General features: G+C 42.4%; 1 long non-coding RNA gene across 1 annotated transcript; it reads right to left on the minus strand.

The window, feature by feature from the left end:
- Nucleotides 1-6,636: 6,636 nt before the first annotated feature.
- Nucleotides 6,637-9,489, minus strand: LOC114251918 (uncharacterized). The gene is made up of 2 exons (XR_016325561.1): nt 9,370-9,489; nt 6,637-6,869 (listed from the first exon to the last, which is right to left on the minus strand). It is a non-coding gene; the product is annotated as an uncharacterized LOC114251918 (long non-coding RNA).
- Nucleotides 9,490-11,974: the final 2,485 nt, after the last annotated feature.

Here is an 11,974-nt window from a genome sequence, read left to right on the forward strand (position 1 = left end):
GGATTTGGTCTGAATTCAGTTGCAAGGGTCATGATTCACTATCGGCCTATTTTCGCGGAATATCCGTTTGTAACGAGAGCGAGCGTTCGTTAATTCGCTTAATACGATTTTCGGGGAGAGAGTAATCGCTACAGACGTTATCGCCGGCTCTGGGTTCTATCCTGAGATTTCGTTTTAAATAATTATTACATTTTGATGGCTAGTGGTTTTAGTTGTTAAATAATGTTTGTTTGAGTTTGATTTTAAATACTTCTTGTATAAAACTAGAAAACCATTCCAAAAAATAAAGAAAATGTATCTAAGTATAGGACAACAAATCAATCAATAAAATTACATTTAATTGAATGAAAAATTAAAAATAAAATTATATTATAAAAGTCCATGAAGTATCTAGAATATATAGAAGCTCTCACGTACACTAGTCGACGTAATTACTATATATGTACTTTACGCATGTGTGTGTTTTTTGGGTTTTACAACCTACGCTATAAAACACACCCACGGCACTTTTTTTTAACGTTTTGTCTAAGGAAATAGTTTTTGAATTGAGATTCGATGAGTCAAAAAAACATAGTCAAGTGTGAGAAGTGCCTCTAAAGCTTAGTATGTTCTTAAAAAGAGTTCAAAATAATTTTATTTTACAATTTTGGTAGCCGTTAAGTGAATATTTACAGATACGGCTCGACCTACCGAAATATAGCCACGAAATATATTATTGGTGGTAGGACCACTTGTGAGTCCGCGCGGGTAGGTACCACCGCCCTGCCTATTTCTGCCGTGAAGTAGTAATGCGTTTCGGTTTGAAGGGTGGGGCAGCCGTTGTAACTACACTTGAGACCTTAGAACTTATATCTCAAGGTGGGTGGCACATTTACGTTGTGGATGTCTATAGGCTCCAGTAACCACTTAACACCTAAGGAATAAAATAAAAACTATTATAACGCCGAAAAATATTTCGAAAACTCTGAAATTCTAATTTATCTTGAGATAAATCCCGACACGCGTCGCTACACGTACACGATAGAAAACGCGAGGTCGCCACATGTGTGTCAGTGCGGACGGAAGACTAGCCCGGATTGTAAACGAAATATTGGATCAGCACGACGGATGTATGATCAAGCTATCTCTCTGCTCTCACCGGGAAGGCAAGGTCATTTCCAATCATATAGCATTTGACGAATAGAAAAACAAAATTAAAAAGTTTTGATACGTTACTACTACGTTCAAGACCTCCGGTTAAATTGGTAATTGCAAATAAGGCTGTTGACAACAATATTTGATTTACTTTAGTCTAAGCAGTGCACTTCGCGACAAAATAAATAATCTTAATGTTTGGTTTGGTACCCTATAAAAACCCAATTTTTATTTATTTATCTATACATATAAATAAAATTGGAGTGTCTGTTTGTAATATTGAAATAACCGTTTTTCACTACATGCATCTTTTTTTCCCTACCTATGCTAATAGCCTTGAGACTGAGAAGCTATTTCAGCTTCGCCCTAACGTGTGTAGGTGAGCTCTCGGTGCGCAAACCGGAGTGTTGCTAGCACTGGCCCTAGCAAGAGCAGCTTCTTCGCAGAATCTACCACCGGATCGGAAACGCGACCCACTGAGAATATCCGGCGGGGAAACTCAGTGGGCTGTGTCTGTGGGTGTTATACGACTATTAAATCTAACGACGAGGTTCGACGAGGACGGTGACCGGTTACATGCATATATATATATATACGGTGGTGGTATATGTTGTATGACCAAAATAACATTTTTTTACAATTTTTGTCTGTCTGTCTGTTTGTTTCGGCTAATCTCTAGAACGGCTGGACCGATTTTGACGAGACTTTCACTGATAGGTACCTATAGCTGATGATATAAGGAGTAACTTCCGCTACTTTTTTTTTTAGACTAGCTTCGCCCCGCGGCATCACCCGCGGTACGACAACCGCGGGTAACATCGCGGGACTCAGCTATCAATAATAAAATTTAATGCTTCCGAAGCGAAGCGAGGGCGATTCGCTAGTTTAAAATAAAAATATATTTTAATGTAACTACGGTATTCCTTCATCGAATTTTGTCAACGTCGATGAGGTAATTACAAAGTAACTATAATTTGTTCTGAGGCCATTTTGCGAACGTTAGGGCCGTGAACCGTATAAGAGGATTTATTGCGAGCGGTGAAATAAAAAAAAAAACAAAACATTTGAATGCATCTCACCGAAGAGCTTTAAGCGAGTGAATAATAACATAATTTGTAGGGTGCCCACACCGCACGAATGTATCCGGATATACATTTATAATAGATTGTTCATTTTATCAGGCGCACCCTTGTTAGAATTAGGGTGTCTATGACTGAGAAGAAGAAAAAGGATATAATCTAGTGGAGACATTTTTTACAGTTTTCAAAAGCAGTTTTTTTTATTGCTTAGGTCGGTGGACGAGCTCACAGCCCACTCGGTGTTAAGTGGTTACCGGAGCCCATAGACATCTACAACGAAAATTTGCCACCCACCTTGAGATAAGTTCTAAGGTGTCTCAGTATAGTGACAACGGCTGCCCCACCCTTCAAACCGCAACGCTTTACTGCTTCGCGGCAGAAATAGGCAGGGTGGTGGTACCTACACGTACAGGCTCACAAGAGATCCTACCACCAGTAATCAACGTCCTCTAGCAGCCGTCGTTAGTAGATATTACCAACAGCAAGCTGAGGCCAGGACAAGCCACTGCTCTCTAAGTACCCACTGCTGAAGATTTGAAGTGAAGATTTGAGTTGAAAGCCCTTTTGAAGAAAGATCGCCCATAAAACATAAGAAACATTATAAGTGTTGGTTAATTGAAGGTCTGTTGGAAAATTGCAGACCTAAACTGCGGAAAGTAGCTGTGGATCAGCGCTGTAGTACCAAGTAGCAGAGACGAACTCTGCACAGACGACAGGTGATACAGCAGTAAAAAAGACATTATTGTAATACTGATACAGAGGCCTTAGAACTTATATATCAAGGTAGGTGGTGGTATTTACGTTGTAGAAGTCTATGGACTCGGGTAGCTTAAAACCTGCTGGACCGTGAGCTCGTCCACCCAAATCTATATATATAAAAATGAATTGCTGTTCGTTAGTCTCGCTAAAACTCGAGATCGGCTGGACAGATTTGGCTAATTTTGGTCTTGAATTATTTGTGGAAGTCCAGAGAAGGTTTAAAAGGTAGATAAATTTGAAAATGCTCGGAATTAAATAAAAATAACAATTTGGTTTTTCCTTTGATATGTCCCCCGTCGAACGGATTCCTTTTGTTTGTTTTATGTTTATTTTATACAAAAGTTTAGGTATTTTATTATCGAATGAGGCACTATGAAGTATGCCGGGTCAGCTAGTAATCAATAAAAAAAGACCTTAAAGCGTTTCCTATACTGGACCATTTTTATATCGATTATTTTTATTTTTGGATAGTGTCGTTCATGTCCTCTGAGAATGACAGCCGCAATTTAAGTCGCAACTACTCGCATAGTTTAGCTCGTGTAGATATCGGCATGATGTTCCCCAAAACATTTACAATATTCCAATCAACACTCGACAATAGTCTCAATTGCATCGTAAAACAACTGTCCCACTGAAATAGATAGGTAATGGTATCCACCTATGCGATATCATAAGTCTAATACCAACAGTAATAAGAATAGCACATTGAGCGCAGGATATATTAAAAAAAATTGTGTTATAATTTTAGTGCTAATCTGCAGTGTTATTTTTAGTTCTAATTCCATATATCCTTTAGCTCCTGTTCTGACACCTGACCTCTTATTACAGTCAAAAGAAAGTAACAAAACACTTTTAGGCATCAACAGGCTTCGAGATAAACGATTGTGTGATCCCTTTTCATTGTTACCCTACTATAAACCAAAACAAATTCAGACCCTTTTCAAAATTAGCGTAGGGATTAGCCTTGCACCGGGCGGGCGCGTGCCCTTTGCGATCATTCACGGAGCCCCCCTACGAAATTTAATACAAGTGTTTTCGTTACGATCTCGATTGGATGTTTAATTTTAGTTTTACTTGAAGCTCAGCGATTTGAAGTTTGACGAATAATTGATTCAAACAGTAGACAATTGGCTGACTGATTATACGACTTTTTTTTCCTACCTATGCTGATATCCTTGAGAGGCTTTTTTTATTGCCCTTGTAGGCAGACGAGCATACGGCCCACCCGGTAAGTGGTTACCGTCGCCTATGAACTTCAGCAATGCCAGGGGCAGAGCCAAGCCGCTGCCTACTGCTTAATACTCTCCACAAGCCTCATTTGAAGAAGGACATGTCTTAGCGCTCGGGAAACACCGTGGAGGGGAGCTCATTCCATAGCCGGATAGTACGTGGCAAAAAAGACCTCTGAAAACGCACTGTGGATGACCGCATTGGCTCCATGAACTCTACTCCGGTGGCGGGCGGTGCGATGGCAAAAACGAGATGCCGGTGTCATCTCTAACAATTCTATTTCGGCTTCACCCTAACGTGTAGGTGAGCTCACGGGGCTCAAACTGAAGTGTTGCTAACACTGGCCCTAGCAAGAGCAGTGCTTCGCAGAATCTACCAACGGATCGGAAACGCGACCCACTGAGAAGATCCGGCGAGAAACTCAGTGGGCTGTGTTTGTGGGTGTTACACGACTATTAAGTCTTATGTCTATGATATCTCTAAGCTGTTTTATAATCAAATTTAGGCAAAAAAATACAAGATTATGTAGGCGAAAATTATTAATTGATAGTGATAGTCCACACGTCATTACGGATCCTCCCAATCCATTAACGGTGCTTTTGGGTACCTCAAGCACCGGTCACCGTTCTCGTCGAACCCGTCGCTTGCGATGAAAGGCTCGACGAGTAAATTAACCCATAGACACAGCCCACTGAGTTTCTCGCCGGATCTTCTCAGTAGGTCGCGTTTCCGATCCGGTGGTAGATTCTGCGAAGCACTACTCTTGCTAGGGCCAGTGTTAGCCACACTCCGGTTTGAACCCCGTGAGCTCACCTACACGCTAGGGTAAAGCTGAAATAGCCCCTGAAGGCTATAAGTATAGGTAAAAATAATAATAATGATAGTTGTTCAGTCCACATGGTTAAAAATAGCATCATCTCGTATCTGCCACGTAGTAGTAATGAGCTCTGGTTTGAAGGGCGGAGTAACCATTAAACTAATTAATTGAGACATAGAATTCGTGCATCTCGTAGATTAAAAACCGGAGAACTTGTTTAGAGTAATCCTTAAAAGCACAGGGGTTGAACAAATAAAGAACGCACTCGGCAGCTTTTTAATAACAATCCAAAAATATCTCCCCCCGGTCGGTGAAAATAACATGGAATATTAAATGTCATAGGGAATTGTGTGCGGTTTTGCTCTTCGAAATTTTCGTTTTAAAACTACAGTTACTATGATTTTTAAGATTGTACAATGGCAATATACAAATTTGAAAAGTACTCAATAATGTAAACTTGTTTTTTTTTGTGGCCTAAATATTTTTAATTTATTACTTACATGGGTGGACGAGCTCACAGCCCACCTGCTGTTAAGTGGTTACTGGAGCCCACAGACATCTAACACGTAAATGCGCCACCCACCTTGAGATATAAGCTCTAAGGTCTCAGTATAGTTACAACGGCTGCCCCGCCCTTAGAACCGAAACGCATTACTGCTTCACGGTAGAAATAGGCAGGGCGGTGGTACTTACCCGTGCGGACTCACAAGAGGTCCACCAGTAAAGATGGTATGGTTTGACGAGCTCACAGTCCCGTCCGTGAGCTCACTTACCCGTCCGCGCGAAGTTTGAATAGCCCCTTAGGCTACCAAGGATTCGGTAAGGAAAAAATGGTGCGCGTGCAACTTGGTGCACGTGAAAGAAGTGAAACTTCTTTTGCGGTGTGTAACATTGTAGTTTTCTTCATTTTTCATCCTTAAATCAAAATTCTCTTGTAATAGGGAATGCTGTGTATAAGAGAAACGACCTAGCTCGCTTTGTCCTTTCCCTCTCCACGGTCGAGTGGTTCGCGAGACGCTCTATCTATTTTCTCACTCTCGCTCTTCCTAAATTGTATCTTTTCTCTCTAGCCGTAACGAATCTGTCGCGAGTTAAATTTTACTCTCAACGCGCCTAAAGAAGTTTCACTTCAAAAAAAATCTCACCCCAATTCATGGAGGATAAAAAAAACGCTGAATGATATACCCTGACACTACATATCTAATCCATCAAGTCGTGTTACACCCACCATTCGTACATCCAACTCTAATTATCTTTAACACGTTCGCTGCGGCAAGTAAAATCTTAAACCTTTGTCTGGTGCGGCGGCGGGCCAAATTGTGCCCCCAATGATTTTTCCGCCAGTGCGTGGTAGGTCTTTTTCGACACGTCAGAACAAGGTTAGATTAAATTGCTATAACTTTGCGAAAACATAATGTAGGTGAACAGTTTTTGGACTGTTGGAAAAACCTTGAACCCAACTTCTTTAGATTTGATTCGCCCCGGGATCTGCCGAACAGAAAATGAGAAATAAACCAGGGAAAGTCGCGGGTCGATATCGACCAGAACCGCAGTAGAAAGTATTTTTAGTAGTGATGGGAAAGACAAAAATAAGGGGATATCGAAAATAAAACAGAATTAAAGTAAAGAAATAAAAATTGTTTATTTAATTATTTATTAATGGCTGTCTTTAAAACATTTCGCACAAAGATTTTGCTTGCACATTCTGCAGTATGTTTTAATTTTTTTTACTTTCCTTTTCACCTCGAAACTCTTCATGGTTTCCCGCAGTTTTTCATAGCACCCTACACAATTTCGCCGTTTACCGCTCATCTCAAGGATATGATCGGCCGTAGGTGTTACTTGATTTCCTGAAATTATTTTTTAAATTCTGTGATTCATTTACCTTATGAATTTGACTACAGGGCTCTCTGTGTATTAAATAGATTCTCAAATAAAATGAAAAAGTTAACATAGGTCTTGAAATAGTCAAATCTCATCACCATGCGTTGTCAAAGTGCACACTTTGATTGGTAAAATTAAACACAACATGCTACAAGTTTTTTTTTTTTTTTTGTCAGGAGGAAATCGCCGGACTTCCGCCCTCCACTGGGGATGGAGGGCGGGGCATGTCAGAGTCGAACTGACTAAAACCTCCTGTCGCTCAACAACCAACGTCCAAACCTCGCATGAGACAGAACTCATGAAGAGGCAGAGGGGGGAAAGTGAAGCGTTTAGTGCGGAGCACATCTCTCCCATCACCCTCCCCCTCGGGACGCCGGACCGGCGGTCGTCGGCGCCACGACCACCAGCCCTCTCGGTCGGCAGGCTATCCGAAGCCCGCCTAGATGGCGCCGGTTAGAGTGAGCTATCCTACGGAATACCCCGCTGGACCAGAACCAGCGTGAGTCGAGGATAACCGGCCTTCCATCACCCGGATGCTCTTGCGTAAAACGCGTGCAGAGCAGCTTGCACGTCGTCTTCTTAGGCCCCCCTCGCCGGTCCCCAGACCGACATGTGAGGGGGACCCGAAACACTTAGAGGGCCAGGGCTTGGGCGAGATCCGCCTCCCTGGCCCTCGCTCGACGGCGGCGGGATTGTGCGTCTCTCACGCGCCCCGCCGCCTCCTTCTGCGAGATGGTGCACTCGCAGAAGTCGAGCATCGCCTTCCACGACTCGTCGTCGCCGAGCATCGATGCCACGACACTCGGCAACGACAAGTCGTTTCCTGTTTTTGCGACGAGGACACGGCGCCACCCCTCCCATGCGGGGCAGGCAACGAGCGTGTGCTCCGCCGTGTCCAAGTCGCAACCACAATGGTGGCACTCTGCCGTCGGCTCGGCTCCGATCCGGTGCAGGAACTAACCGAAGCAACCATGCCCAGTGAGCACCTGCGTGAGCCGGAAAGTGAGGCGTCCTCTGTCACGATTCACCCAATCCACAAGGACCGGGCGAATCGCCTCGACGGTCCTACGACCGGCCGAAGGATCAGCCAGCCGTCTGGACCATGACTCCAGCAATGCTACAAGATAAGGTGATACAACTTTGTTTTCTGCAATTTTCAGACCACTCTATTTGTTAAGCTTGTGAAAACAAAATATGTATATATAATACAGGGCCTTATATAGTAGACTTGAAGCGTTATTTTCATGTTAAATGCAGCCTTCTGACCCGAAACAACAACTCATGTATTATTGAGTAAGTAAACAGAGTGTCATAACATACCTTAATACAAGGAGTAGTGCAATAAACGCCATACATTGCTCGCAGAAAAATAAACAGAGTCAAACCAAAGCTACCTACCAAGACCTACCGGTATTAGTTTCATTTAAAGACGAGACTAGTTTGAGAATATGAAATTTTCTTCCAGTGGGGCTACTGTAAATATGCTCTGTTGACAAAAAAAAAGTTTATTGTAATTTACTGCCATATTTATTGTGACTTACTCAGCGAGAGTACCTAAACTTACACATGATTCGATGCCAGCGCACGGCAACCCACTGAATTCCTCCGCTTCTATTTTGATAATTGTTTTTTATTGAATAGGGTAGGTATACTTTGAGTAGATTAAAGTCACAAAAAAGAAGTTTTTATTATGTAAGTATACCTAAACAATTTTGAGTCGGCCCCAAACAATCTATTTTATTAATTTCGTAAAGCGTGATGCGTGCCGGGTTAGGTATACCTACGTGTAGGTATGGTTAGGTTTACTTGTATTAGTTTAAGAACTTAGTTATGAAGGTTAAATAAAAATGGTTCATTATTTTTGGCTTTTCAATATTCTTAAAAGCCATTTTATTGGCTAAAAATAACAAAAATAACTTGAGGTGATTATGCATGCAAATACGCGATATCTAGTGATAACGTGAAAGTATTCTTTAAAAACTTAATTTATAAATAATCGACCGTACATTTTCTAATATAATTGTAATAATATATTATACTGTAATAGTATGTTTAAATAGCAAACAAAACTCACCACTTGTGCTTGTTTTTTTTTTCTTGAAGGAAAATATCTCCTGACTGCTGTCACTATCACTATCTGCACTGCAAATTAATTTATTTTCCAAAATATTTATCTTTCTTTTGTTGCCTGACATCGTGCCTTTAATTTTAAGGAATAAAAAAAACGTGACGTATGTCAGTTCCGATAACTTGCCCAACACTAACTGGCGAGGCGGGCGCTCTGTGCGGTATCGGGCCGCCAACAGCCTGTTGGGACGGCGGGCCACAATAGGCCTCCTCCCGCACCGAGTTGATATTTTTTACCGTCAGTGCGTGATAGGCCGATAAAGGCCTGCCGGGATGTTTTTATAGGGAACACCTATACTTTTGACCACAATCTCAAATATATATTTGTCTTTGTCGTACCTTTACAAACACCTGAGATAATCGTTCCGCACCAGCGAGAGGGACATAGTTTTCTTCGTCCGCACCAGGTGAAATTCCGCGGCAGGCTGATTTGGGCCTGTTCCGCAGTGAACGTGTTAACACGGTATTGTAACAGATAAAATATTTATTATGCACTTGCTATGCTACCGGTCAACGCTGGTCGAACGCTTTTTTTTTATTATTGCTTAGATGAGTGGAAGAGCTCACAGCCCACCTGGTGTGAAGGGGTTACTGGAGCCCATAGACATCTACAACGTAAATGCGCCACCCACCTTGAGATATAAGTCCTATCAAGTATAGTTACAACGGCTGCCCCACCCTTGAAACCGAAACGCATTACTGCTTCACGGCAGAAATACACTCTGACAACAAATCCAATTTCATTCATACGAATCGAAACGCAACGCCTTGAAATCATCTGTCAGATCTACAAGTCGCGGATATAATTGTCCTCGCACTTGCCATTTAACAAGTTCATACGAATTGAAAGCTACTCCTCACGGTGCAGTAAAAATAAACACAGTCGGTTCAGCTTACGAAAGAAATGTTCCATGAAGCATTCTTTTTTATTCCTACCTATGCTGATAGCCTTGCGAGAGTATATCAGCGTTACCCTAGGTAGGTTTTGTAGGCAGCGGCTTGGCTCTGCTCCTGGCATTGCTGAAGTTCATGGGCGACGGTAACCACTTACCATCAGTGGGCCGTATGCTCGTCTGTCTACAAGGCAATAAAAAAAAGGTGAGCTCTCGCGGCTCAGAATAGGAGGTGTTTCTAACACTGGTTCTAGCTAGAGCAGTGCTTAGCAGAATCTACCACCGTCAGTAGTTTTGGCTATTCGTCAGGTCATCACCACTGCCTTATGCCAATCTCACCACCTTTTGCCATTATACCGACTGAAATGAAATATCGGTAGCTAATAACAATGAGAACGCTACACAAAAAAATTTACCTTAGATTTTTTAATATAGCTATAGAACTGTCCGATTCCCTTTTTCCACAAGCACATTAGTTAGTACCACCTTATTCCGGTGTCATTATTAGTACTGTATGTTTATTGTACTGTGTACAAAAGCAGACGTCGTTTTTCATATAACCGCTAAGCGTAAACGACATGAACTTGCATGGGTATCCGACATCTCCAGAACCGACACCAAAAAAAAACACAAATGAATAATATTAAATATTAATATAATATTAATATTAATCTTAATATATATGAATTGCGTGTCACGCTTGTCCGCGATGGACACCTAAACTACTGAACCGATTTTAACTTTTCTGGAACGAAGTTCGTTATGGGACGATGCAGAGGGGTACACTAACCGGGAAAAAACGTCCGTAACGTAAGATTTTTATTAGTAATGCACACAGTGTACTTAACTCTGTAATATCATCATCATCATTATCCTGCCCTTCTCCCAGTCACCTGGGGTCGGCGCAACATGTTTTCTCCTTCCATACTCTTCTATCATATACCATTTCTTCGCTCACTCCCCTCCTACCCATATCGTCTTTCACACAATCCATCCATTTCTTCTTAGGTCTACCTCTTCCTCTAAATCCTTCCACATTCATAGTTAACACTCTCTTAACAACCTCATTTTCATTCCATCTCATCACATGTCCATACCATCCCAAACGTGCACTCCTCAGCTTCTCTGTCACAGGTGCCACTTTCAGACTTCCTCTAACATATTCATTCCGTATTCTATCCATTCTCGTTACTCCACACATCCATCGCAACATTCGCATCTCTGCTGCATGCAATCGCCTTTCATCCGCCACTTTCGTTGTCCAACAAGCTGATCCATACAAGACGGCAGGCCTTATTAAGGTCTTATATATCTTCCCTTTTAGGGGAAGAGGGATGTGCGAGTCACATATGGTGCCCGTGACCTGCCGCCATTTCATCCATCCTGCGTCAATTCTGTGCCTCACAGTACGATCCAGTTCACCGTCGCTTTGGATAACAGACCCTAGGTATCGGAAGTCTTGACATACTGGCAAAGGTGTTCCGTCGAGGGAAATGGGTGTAAAATTGGAGAGACCACCAAAATCACAGAACAGATGTTCGGTTTTCGATCTGCTGATTTTTAGGCCAACACTCTCCAACTTGCATCGCCATTTCTCCAGTATGTTTTGGACCTCGAGCCCGTTTTCTCCGACGAGCACTATGTCATCGGCAAACAGCATACACCAAGGGGCTCTTCCTGTATCTCCGATGTCAAGGCATCCATCACAAGCAGGAAGAGATAGGGACTTAGTGCAGACCCTTGGTGTAAGCCCACTGCCACATTGAACTCGTCGGAATTCCCCGCGGCGGTTCGTACATACGTCCTGGCTCGACTGTACATGGCACAGATTAACCTCACATACTTACCAGGTATACCTTTCTCATTCAATGCCCACCACAAAACTGCTCTAGGTACTCGGTCGTACGCTTTTTCTAGATCAACGAACACCATATGCAGATTCCTGTGCACGTCGCGATGTTTTTCGCACACTTGGCGTAGTGCAAATATGGCGTCCGTTGTCCCGCGACCAGGCATGAACCCGAACTGGTTTTGGGTGATCTCACTTTCAT

This window comes from Bombyx mandarina, chromosome 28 (genome assembly GCF_030267445.1).
Source record: "Bombyx mandarina strain Sakado chromosome 28, ASM3026744v2".
In the NCBI taxonomy this organism is placed as follows: domain Eukaryota; kingdom Metazoa; phylum Arthropoda; class Insecta; order Lepidoptera; family Bombycidae; genus Bombyx; species Bombyx mandarina.